This window comes from Hetaerina americana, unplaced genomic scaffold (assembly GCF_022747635.1).
Source record: "Hetaerina americana unplaced genomic scaffold, ioHetAmer1.1.p SCAF_45, whole genome shotgun sequence".
In the NCBI taxonomy this organism is placed as follows: Eukaryota; Metazoa; Arthropoda; class Insecta; order Odonata; family Calopterygidae; genus Hetaerina; species Hetaerina americana.
In genome coordinates this window covers 1,184,786-1,197,300 of record NW_027287041.1, presented here as the reverse complement: position 1 = coordinate 1,197,300, position 12,515 = coordinate 1,184,786, and the positions used below count along the sequence as shown (strand labels likewise).

The following is a 12,515-nucleotide window of genomic DNA, read 5'->3' as shown; positions in this document are numbered from 1 at the left end:
ATATATATATATATATATATATATATATATATATAATACTATCCCGTTTCCGTATCACATTCCAGAGTACAAATTGGGTTTTCCTACGCGTGACACGAGTACCAACTTGAAAGGATTTGAAGGGTTATGGAGATTGGCAGGCACTCGGGAACAGCCAGGCCCTTTGGGGAACACCACCAGGTCCCAAGTGCTCGTGATTGCTTCGCGTGACTCGGGACACTCGAGACGAAATAACGGTTTATAAAACGGTTCCGTGATCGCCGTGAGAGGACTCGTCACGCGGTCGACGTGGCTTTGATTTAGAAGCGGGCATCACGTCAGGGGCGGGCACAGAGAGAGAGATAGAAAGGGTGGTTGTGCTTTGAGTTTAAGCCCGAAAGATGATTCCTCGTCCACGGAAATCTAACTTGCGGCAGCTGGAAAACCGCTTCTCATCGGGAAATATATGTATACACATCCAAAGCCGTCACTTGGTAGTGAAGAATTGGATTAAAAGGGCTTAAAGAAGACATTCTAATGGCTTTTCCTGTTTATAGATTAGTTTACGATACAGAAGATCATAAACACAGTGGTAATCAACCCATTTGTAGGTCAGTTAGAAATGGACTATGGTACAGTTCCTCAGCAATATATTAAGCCCTATTTATGACATTGTGTGGAACTCACACATTATAATAATAAGGGGCAGGGCAGTTTATTCTATTAATAAGGGTGTTATGTAAGTTCCTTAATAGTAAACTATACCGGATATGGTTTTCCTATTTGGAATTCTTCATCCGGTATTAACCTTTTCAGAATCACATTGCTTGGGTGGCCAGAGAAGATTATTGGCCAGGAATCGAGCCCGGGCCCACTCTAGTGCGTCTCTACCCCTGGTCTACTGCGATCCGTATACACACACACACATATATATATATTTATATATATACATATATATATATATAGATAAATATATATATAGTTTTATATATATATATATATATATATATATATATATATATATATATATATATATATACACATATACATAGCAGTCTTACTTGAAGAAGGCCTCGGAGATGGCCGAACGCTCAATCTACGATGCGAATGTCCTTTTAAGTGTTATCTACTTTAATAGAGATATATAGTAAGTATTATAAAGGGGATCGAGATGGTGCGGGGGCTAACCTACTGGCTTCCCACCCTGAGGGCGCAGGTACCGATCCCGGCGGTTTCCAATATTTTTCAGAGGAATCTAGATCTCTAGGTCCTTTGTGGAGGGCACTGTGAGTGAGTACGCCGTCCGTCGGATCGGACGTTAAACTGTGGACCCCTTGGCGCCTTTCTTAAAGAGTAGTAGGCTGATTTCGACGCCGGGTTTTTCCCTACACACTTCATCCTTTCCTGTCCATCACCTATGGCGAAAATAATCTCAGCTGTCGGTCGCCTCACCTAAAAACTACTACTACTATTGGTGAGTGTGTGTATACATATATATGTGTGTATATATATATATATATATATATATATATATATATATATATATATATATATATATATATATATATATAGAAGGTGAAATGGACAGAGAAGAAAACAAATGAGGAAGTACTTGGTATGGTGGGCGTAGAGAGGAGTTCGTTTGGAAAAATCCTTTCGAGGCGGGAAAAGTGGATGTAGGGGGTGTTGACCGGCAGTGGGATGTTGAAGACTGTGATAGAGGGTAGAATGTCAGGCAAATGAGGAAAGGGAAGGAACAGGATAGGGATGTCTTGGATAGGGGATGAAGGGAGGAAGAAGGTACTCGGAGATGAAGAGGGACCTGATTTAGAGTAGGATGCTGGATTTCGTGTTTTGTTAGGAATCACAAAATATTTATTTAGTAGCGGTGTCCATCCAAAAACCTACCTTAACCGGTAGAATACCTAATAATAATAATATATATATATGTATATAATAAATTTGACAGTAACAAACAATATATCAATACATAAAAAGATCACTCACACGTTATGCCTCGATCATTTTGACGGAATTCTGCTCCGTCTTCATCGGAAGATATATGTATATATATATATATATATATATATATATATATATATATATATATATATATTAAAGCGACCAATTTTTTCACCTACGAAGAAAAACGAATCTGTTTTATAAGTTAGACCTATGGCGAACATTAATTTTCGAGAAGATTTCAAAGTTAAAAAAAAAACAACCCCTTCGGGAAAGAACTAATTGCGCCAATGACGAGACGTCTCTTTTATAATTAATACTGGCAGAGGAGCAAAACGGAGCGACCCTTAATTTTAAAAAGGCTAATATATATCGCACTCTCATATATCCTTTTTTTGACGCACGGGGTGATTCTGGCGCGTAAACAGGTACAAAAAACTCTACTCTGTGTGTGTGTGTGTGAAAAGGGTTGAAGCAAGGGTGTCGGGAGAGAAAGTGTGAGAAGGGAAAAAAAGGGTCTTCTCTTGAACCCTGACACCGTTCGCAATAATGCAAGGAAAGGGTTTTTTTTCAGGGGTGTAATAATTTTAAAGACACCCTTATTCATACATACGTAAGTAAAGAAATGATAAATGCACACCCTTGAAATGAGAGTGTCTTTTTCTTCGTAAATTCGTCTTCTTCTTCACGCCATCCTTTGAAGATAGGAAGGGGGTTCTTTGGGAAAAGGGTAAAGGGAACAGGGAAGGGTTAAGAAGAAGGGTTAAAGAGGGTTTCGAAAAATTTCTTATGAATAAAAATAATTTGAAAAATTTTTTTTCCCAGAAAGTCATTTTAATTTTTCCCATAAAAATTTTTTGTACCCTTAATTTTCGTATCCTTACTCCAAAAAAAAGGGTACACGGTCCCCTTGTTTCAAACCCTTCAACCCTTGTGGCGGTTCGAGAAAAAAAAGGCATGGTTCAGAGGGAATGGGAAACGGAAGGGGAGGTTTGAAAGATAGAGCGGAACCCTATTTTTCTTCTTTAATTTTTATACCCTTTTTCCAACCTAACCCTTCTCCAAAAACCCTTTCTTTTAAAATTTTATACCCTTTTTTTAAAAACCCCCTCAAGCCTCTTCCGAAACCTTTTTTTTTAAAGATTTTGTACCCTTTTTAAAAAAAAAAACTCCACCCTTCTTCCATACCCTTAAGGGATATCCGTGAAATCTTTTTCACTCAAACCCTTATACGGCTCTACCAGTTGGAGAAGTTTTTTTTTATTTCTTCCCATCTCTTACTTACCCTTGGACCCTAGGAGTTTCCGCTACGAGGGTTCGAGTCAGACTCACACCCTGGAACGTTCGAAAATCCTGAAAACGCCATGCGAACCCCTTTTTTCGAGAGGGGAGAATGACGAAAGGCAAGGGGAACCCGGAAATCCCTTCCGGCCATTTTAATTACCCCCGGAGAACTTGTGAGGATTCGAATGGTCTCGTAAGGGGTGGAAAAAAAGGGTATATGGTCAGGGGTGGAGACAGGGTTTAAGGGGTAACGCTCATTCGACGGTATTGACGCCGGTATTAAATGACTGGGTGACCAGGGGGGATATTAAGTTTAAAGGAAACCAGCTATGACAGTTGTAACGTTACAAAAACCATTGAAATACCCTTTGTTTAATAAAAAACGCAACAATTAAAGCGTTGCTAAGGAACCAGAAATATGATAATAACACTGTAACAATAGGCGAAATTACATCATTGTCGACGTCAACAATAACGAGCCAAGGTAATAATTACTTTAGCATACCTATTGTTGTCACTGTTGTAATATTATTGTTGTAATATAATTGTAGGCAAGTAGAGTTTTTTAGTGGTAACTTAGTAAAATTTGTAAATACCTTTACGCGTTGACATTGTATCAGACTGTCATTTCATTTGAAGGTAAATATTAAAAAAATTAATTATTTTTCTCATTATCATAAATAATTAAACTGTGTGAACCTTTTCTATGCTCAATTATGAAAAATTTATAAACATTTTAATCACAAAAATTGATGATTCAACCTTGGTTTTTTTGATGATGAAAAAATTGTTAAAAAATTAACCAATTAATAATATAAAAACGATTTCTCAATTGTTGGTAATGAATCAAATTAATGACTTTATTCTTTATTTTTTAAGTGTTAAAAAATATTTAAAAAATTGATATAACAAATGATACTTATTGTTCATATTTTAATTCAACAATTAAGTTATAAATCATTTTTTAAAATGACAATAGAGTTAATAATTTAAATCATGTTTTCGAATTACAATTGCTTAAAAATTTTTCCATTGTTGAAAAAATTAAAAAAAAACAACAATGCAACTAAAATTTGATTCTTACATTTTTACACATCAATTATGTTATTAATAAATTAATCAAACAAAAAATTAAATTAATTGTCCAAAAAAAAATTTCGTCTAAAAATTTCATTGATTAAAAAAATTAAAAAACCAACAATGGAAATAAATTTTTAATATTTAATTTTTCATACAACAAATAATTAATAAATAATATTTTCATATAATAATTGAGTTAATAAAAATTTTATTTATTTTTTAAATAAAAATCGAGTAAAATATTTTTTAAATAAATATTACGGAAAAACATTAAAAAATAAGAATACAACAAACTCTTTTGATTCATTTTTTTTGTTTAACAATTAGTTTATTAATTAAACTAATTTTTCATGTAACAATCGCGGTAAAAAACTTTCCATGTTTTAAAAAATTAAAAAACCTAATACTACAACTAATTTTATACCGTTCAATTGTTCATATAACAATTGTGTTATGAATAAATATCTCATCCAACAATTGAGCTAAATATTGAAATTAATTTTTCTAATAACAATAGCGTCAAAAAATTTCCATTGTTGGGTACTTTAAAAAATATACTTATTAACTCATTGTTGCCATTCAAATTTCTCATTTAACCATTAATTATTTATAAATTTTTATTACAGCAATAGAGTTAATAATTCAAGTTAAGTTTTCAAGTAAGAATAGCGTAAAAAAAATTATATTGTAAAAAATTGAAAAAAAAATTATAACAAATTGTTACCGTTAAATTTTTCATTTAACAATTAATTATAGATAAAATATTCACATAAAAATTGAGTTAATCAATTAAATTAACTTTTCAAATAACAGTAGCGTCAAAAAATGTCCAATGTTGAAAAAATAAAATGAAACGAACAGTAGAACTAATTTTTTATTATTAAATTTTTCATGTAAAAATTATGTTATCAGTAATTATTTAATATAACAATTGAGTGAGAAAATTTAATTAATATTTTCAAATGAAAATCGCTTTAAAAAATGCCATTGTTAAAAAAAATTGAAAAAAAAACTCATATTATATGATTTTTTCGATTAAATTATTCACATAACAATTAAGAAAATTTCAATTGTTGAAAAGTATTGGGAAAAAACGAGTACTTAAATAATTTTTTACTTTTAAATTATTCATATAACAATTTAGTTAATAAATACGTATTTCATATAACAATTGAGCTATCATGTACTTTGAAAACAAGAGTAACAGTCGCTTTAAAAATTTTTAATTATTTAAACAAGTTAAAAAACCAATTATATAACTGATTTTTTAGTAATCTTTTTTTTAAAAAACAATATAGTTAATACATCAAAATATATTTTAAAATAATAATCGCGTTAAAAAAAATTCCAATGCAAAAAACAATTAAAAAATTGATATTTCATTCATTTTTTCATAAAAAAGTCGAGGTAAGAAAATAAATCATATTTTAAAATAAAAATCGCGTTTAAAAAAATTCTAAAAATTACATTGTAACAGATTTTTTTCATTCAATTTTTCGTTTTTTCACACGCCAAAAAAACAGTACCTTCGAGGAAACATTCTTGAGAGTTTAGAAATAAAATATATCGCTGTTAATTGAACAGTTACACAGGTTACACCATCTTAAAACTCGTCTTAATCTCGTATTGATTAACATTACTTCAAGAAATACCATCACGAAATATTATCCACTTATTAAATATTAATACTGACATAAAAGGACCTTATAGACGTGTCTAACAGTGCCACACTGTCACAACAACGACACGACAGTGACTCCGACAGTAAAAATCACCATTCCATTTTTAAAAAAAGTGAACTCGCGAAAGCGCATCACTTCGGGTTATCGCGTTTCACTTTTTTCCTTTCCAATCCCCTACTACGACCATAAGACGATTGCCTTTTGTGCTGCCATACTCCCCCATTTCGGTAGCGAGGGTTCGAAGGGCGATAAAAACCCCTGCCTATCCCCCCTTTGGAACCCTGAGGAAACCCTGACACAATCCCATACCCTTACTCTCAATTGGGAGGGGGGAAGGCAGTCAAGTGTTTCCCGACACCCTCGCTCGGCGATCGTCTTTTTTTCTTCCATTTCCCCACTACCAAACAAAATCTCTTTCTCGCGCACTGATCGTCTTTTTTTTCTCCACACACGATCGGCAAATTCATTAGTTTATATTTGTTAATAACTCAATTAACATAAACAAATAATAATTCTTTTACTACAATAATAAACTATAATCTTCCCGAATTGGCATTTTCGACTGTTTAACAGAATATGCAATACACGTAGTCTGGAGAAAATATTACTGCCATCTTTGCATGGCGGGTCATCGAGCAGTGCGTACCGTGCGGGTAATGTTAGTTTTGTACAAACTATTGCCCATATATGCTTACATTTATATATATATATATATATATATATATATATATATATATATATATATATATATATATATATATATACATGAATACGTATCGCACTGAATTTCCAATTCACTAAGCAATGCTTGCAACCCCTTCGCTGACAGACAAACTGAATCTTGGTCATCAGCAAACCTAACTGATTTTACGAATTCCCCGCCCACTTTCATTCCTACCTCGAGTTCTTCCCATAATGCCTCTTTAATCATTTCCTCTTTATGCTGGTTGAACAGCAACGGTGATAATGGGCAACCCTGCCTTACACCCCTTCCTAACACTGCCCAGCCGGACTCCCGTTTCCCACCCGCACCTGAGCAGTCTGAAACATGTACAGGTTGCGGATTAGCCTCCTCTCCCTCTTCCAATCCATTCCTATTTTCTACAGAATACTCATTAGTTTTTCCCAATTCACTCTATCAAACGCTTTTTCGAAATCTACGAAACAGGCAAATACCTCCTGGTTGTGTTCTATATTCCTCTCGATTAATAAACTAATCACTGCAATGGCATCACATGCGTACCTCTCCCCTTCCTAAACCCTTAAACTGATCATCCCCTAAGTAATCACTTGCCCTACTCTCTATCCTTTTGTTTATGATCCTGAGAACAATTTTAGCCGCGTGGGATATCAAACTTATTATCCTGTAGTCCTCACATGATGTAGCCTTTACCTTTTTCGGAATGGGAACTAAAACTGATCTCACAAAGTCTTCCGGGCCAGATTTCTTCCTCATAAATACTACGGATCAGCCCATATAGCCGCTTCCTCCCACATTAGCCTAAACAGTTCAATCGTCAGCTAAGGGAATGCTATCCACCCCCACGCCCTTATTTAGTTTCATCTCCCTTAATGCCCTTTCTATCTCGTTGTCTAGTATGCCTGGACTTAAGCTGTCTTCCTCTACGTCATTTTCTTTTCTATGTCTAAATTTGTTGGTCTAAGTTCTTTACGGTACAATTCCTCTACATATTCCTTCCAACTCTCTTGGATCGAAGGAAAATATATATATATATATATATATATATATATATATATATATATATATATATATATTCATACACGAAATCCCGCCAAACGGCGAATAAATACTCATATATACAGAAACAGATATAAGGAAAAGGGATAGGAACACATATAAAGGACGAACACAATAAAGGTGGGGAAGGCGGAATCGAACGGATCACAAGAGTAAAAATATTTCCTTGACCGGGACTCGAACCTCGGATATATACACATACACACACACACACACACATATATATATATATATATGTATATATATATATAATTATATATATATACATATATATATATATATATATATATATATATATATACATATATATATATATATATATATATATATATATATATATATATATATATATATATATATATATATACACATACCCATATGTGCTAACACAGGAAGCCACAAAACCAGCCACAAATTTTCACCCCTCAAAAATTCCAAGCCACCATCATTCCATTAATTTTGTTTATTCATTCCCGCCGTGAAGGAAACGCGACCCGGATGATAAACAACCGACTCCGGGGTCGTCATGGTAACGACGTGAGGATATGTGTTGGGCGTGTCTGATAAGCGTGGAAGGGGTGTGGGGGGAGAGAAAGGGGAAGTTTGCCATGGTGAAATCTCTTCACCCTTCATGGATTTGGAAATAATATCTGGTTGCTCGGACAGCAGGTGGATGTTGGGTCCATACGAAGCCAACGGATTTAATTAAGGACAGGCGGACCCTGGGAGAGGTCGTCTGTTGGGGATGGAAGAGTATGGGGGGGTGGGGAAACCCTGAGTTTTGTTCAGGGTGGGGATTGCTCTGGGTATACGTAAAAATAAGACAAAATCGACCCTTTTTTTTACGTGTTTGGGGTGAATTGGGTATTGCCGTAACCCTTTTAAGGCCTTAGGTCATGTGTTTTTCTCTTGGCCTACCGTTGGCGAAGTTTTTTTCGTGTTCATGTGTGTGTGTGTATGGGCAGTCTACTGTTTCGTATCCTCAAGAAGGCCCTGAGCAACAAGCTAGCAACTTTGGTATTGTCTCATTTTTTTGAGGTTATTTTTAGAAAGAATTATATCATAATATACCTTGATTTAGGTCTATTATAGTTCTATAATATTCGTAATTTAAAAACACAATACGAAATTTGTTTAAGGGTTATACTAAGGGTATAATTATGCATATTAAATTTGGTTTTGCCAATCTTAAGTACTCAAAGTAGCAAACTGTTTTATATGTTCCGATTGATTCAGAGTCAAAGAAATTGTTGTATTTTTCTTCGCAATCACCCTAGATTTCAATCTGCATTTGGTGGATGATTTTTTCCAAACGTCGACAGATAATCGAGGTGATAATCGAAAGTTATAATCGAGAAATATAATAGAGAAATATAATCGAAATATACAATCGAAATATACAATCGAAGATAAAATCGAAGATATTATCGAAGATAAATCACAGAGATACTCGCAGATGTAATCGATTATATATTTGAAGATAAAATGGAAAATATAATCGAAGATCGAAGACACAATCGATGATATGATCGAATTTTGCACTCATAATACATCGAGCAAAAAATACATGGAAATTGATAAAAGGAATTAGATTAGGAACACATGTATAAGGCAATTATATGCATATGCGTATATATATATATATATATATATATATATATATATATATATGTATATATATATATATATATATATATATATATATATATATATATATATATATATATATATATATATATATATATATATATATATATATATATATATATATATATATGTATATATATATATACATGGGCAAAGAGACTTTTCACAACGAGGAGGGAATTAAGATGAGAAGGACATTTACAGGACAGTTTACGTATCTCGTAAGTGTTTTGGATCAACTCGGTCAAAGTAGTAGGGACGTAAGGAGAAGAATTGCGCTAGGCAAGGTAGCTTTCACACAAGGAGGAGGGAGTAAAGGTAAGAGGGACGTTGATTGTAAGGATATTAAGCAAAGACTCGTTAGAAAGCTTTGATATGGAGCGTAGTTATGTGTGTGGCTATGGAAACGTGGTCATTGAAGCAGGAGGATAGACGTAGACTGGAAGCTCATCAATTGATATATTAATGTGGGTATGTGTGGAGAAGGATGGAAAATGGACGGAAAGAAGATAAACAAATGAGGAAGTATAATATAGGTATGGATGAGAGGCAAGGAGAGAGAGAGAGAGCGGTTTGTTGGGAGATATTACTAAGGAGGAGGTGGCAGATGCAGAAGAATGGATGAAGGGCGTATTGATCGGCATTACACACTTTGTTAGTGAATATATATATATATATATATATATATATATATATATATATATATATATATATAGAAGGTGAAATGGACAGAGAAGAAAACAATCGAGGAAGTACTTGGTATGGTGGGCGAAGAGAGGGGTTTTTTCATCTACTCAATACCCCGCAAGCCGCCGCAAGGGCGTGTGGCGGGGGGTGCTAGGACACCACCCATAATTTAGAAAAGAAAAATAATAAAAAAAAATCGCATGCAATAACGACAAAATCATATATAAAAAAAACATGGCATACATTCATGCATGAACACTTACACCCCACACACATGCAAACACTCAAACTACCAACTAACATACACATGCACCTGAAAGTATACCTAACATCTCTATAGTGTTTAATTTTGTTCCGACTTGTAAATTCAAAGTTTTTAATATTTCTAAAGTGACTTCGGTTTCTTGCTATTATGATTACTGATTGTTCGGGGAAAGAATGAGTATTTGTACCTATCTGTCTTGGAATCTATCTCCCTTAGTTTATCTTTGTGGTCTGATCTACCTAAGTAGTGTGGGGCCATTATAATTCCTTCAGTGTCATATTTAAACTCGTTTGTTCTGAACCTTTGTAAAAGTCTAAGCCTCGCTTGTTCTCTCCGCACTTCAAGTGGTTCCCAGCCTAAATCCCCTAAGAGACCTGTCACACTTGTGTTTTTATCATAACAATTTTTAACAAATCTAGCGGATTTTCTCTGGACTTTATCTAATTCTTTTTGCCAAATTTTCTCCCACGGATCCCAAATACTTGCGGCATATTCCAAATGAGGTCTAACTAGAGCAAAATAACACCTCTCTTTAACTTATTCATTACATTTCCCCACCACCCGTTTTATGAAGCCAAGTTTCTTTAAAGCTGATAAGTTTTTTGGGAGATATCACTAAGGAGGAGGAAGGAAAAGTGGATGAAGGGGGTATTGATCGGCAATAGTGGGATGTTGAAGAAGACTGTAATAGAGGGGAGAATGCTAATGGCAGATGAGGAATGGGAAGGAGCAGGATATAGGGATGTCTTGGATAGGGGATGAAGGGAGGAAGGAAGAACTCAAAGATGAAAAGGGACCTGATACAGAGTAGGATGCTGAATTTTGTGTTTTGTTAGTAGTCACAAAATGTTTATTTGGTAGTTGTGTCCATCCAAAAACCAACCTTAACCGGGAGATTACCTTATAATAATGATAATATTTATCCTAGTTAAACATATAGAAATGTGAACAGAAAAAACTCAAAGGAGATAAAAATTTCGTTCAGAAATTTCATAGATGCCCAAAATGTCGACCTGCATAGACGGAACATAGCTGCAGTAGTTCCGGCAACATCGCACGAAAACGTTGCCAAATTGACAGAAATGACAATTCCAGACTCCTAGCGAGCATAGGAGAAAGAGAAAAAGAAATGAAAATAATTCCTCCAGGCTAAGCACACCGACATGAGTTAAACCTCGAATTTAGTTCTTCGTTTGTTGCCCCCCCCCCCCACCATTTCGCCCGTGGCGCCATCCCCACGGGATCTACCTTAACTTCCTCCCGTCCCGAGGTCCCGTGAGGCATCTAGCGAGGGGGAAGGGGAAGTTGGCTGACTTCCTCCCTTCGCCCACGGTACCATATTAAACATCACACACGCGTTACTGCGCGAAGCTTGCGAGAATTTTCCCCTCCCTCTTCCGTCAGAACCAGGGTACACGGTCGCTCCTTCCTAAATCCCTGAAGGACTTCCTCTCTCGCTGGAGAACGGCTATTTAAGAATGAATATTTATAACCAGAGCACGGGGAGGAGGGGAAAGAACCCCTTCGGCATCATGGGAGGGCGCTAATGTGAATTTAGAGCCAAAACACGTGAGGAAAACGAGGAAAAAACCATATTTATGTAGAAAAATATATATTATATATATATAAATACCTGTATATATATATATATAAAAATATATATTATATATATATATACCTATATATATATATATATATATATATATATATATATATATATATATATATACAGAAACATATATAAGGAAAAGGGATAGGAACACGTATAAAGGACGAACACAATAGAGGTGGGGAAGGCGGAATCGAACGGATCACAAGAGTAAAAACATCTCCTCAACCGGGACTCGAACACCGGATCTTTCCACTTGCCAGGCGGATGCTCTTAACCACTTGAGCTATCGAGGATACGTAATTTACCCTGAGATCCGTGGGTCTTATATGTCGCCAAGCGCCCCGATTCTTTAGCCAAGAGATGGCGTCAGGGGGCTGTTTCACCCACCAAAGGAGAAATAGACAATACACAAGAAGAAAGGACAGTGGTTAGAATTCATACAACATCATACAGGAAAAGAACAGTGCGTTTCGTGGCACGCATAGCCAGAAGAAAGAGATGAGTCACATTGGCCAAATACACATTCAAACACGAAATCCCGCCAAACGGCGAATAAAT

General features: G+C 34.9%; 1 non-coding gene across 1 annotated transcript; it reads right to left on the bottom strand.

Annotated features, from left to right (window-relative positions):
- Positions 1–12,174: 12,174 nt before the first annotated feature.
- On the bottom strand, positions 12,175–12,250 carry TRNAA-GGC (transfer RNA alanine (anticodon GGC)). The gene has a single exon. It is a non-coding gene; the product is annotated as a tRNA-Ala (tRNA).
- Between the last annotated feature and the right edge of the window lie 265 nt (positions 12,251–12,515).